Consider the following 416-nt stretch of genomic DNA (forward strand, 5'->3'; position numbering starts at 1 on the left):
TATTATTGTTATTATTATTATTATTATTATTATTATTATTATTTACACTTGAAACAATATTATGTTTAAGGATTTTTCTAACCAATATCGTTATCTGTGTTAAAAAATATTTTAATTTTTATAATTGTTTTTTGCATAAAGTTATTTAGAAACTTGAAATTTATAACTTTTTAATATAAATGATTTACATTTAACATTTTAATAAGTATTCTAAAAATATTTAGTGTATAAATTTTTTTACATAAAAAATGAAGTCGTTAAGAATAAAAGTTTTACTTAGATAAAGTTATTAAACCGTTAAATAAAAATATTATTTGTATATTAAAATTAATGACTAATATTAGTCACTAATATATTTATACAAGTTTAATCACCCGTGCCATGCACGTGATAAGATTGAAATTATAATTTTAAGT

This window comes from Arachis duranensis, chromosome 9, assembly GCF_000817695.3.
Source record: "Arachis duranensis cultivar V14167 chromosome 9, aradu.V14167.gnm2.J7QH, whole genome shotgun sequence".
Lineage (NCBI taxonomy): Eukaryota > Viridiplantae > Streptophyta > Magnoliopsida > Fabales > Fabaceae > Arachis > Arachis duranensis.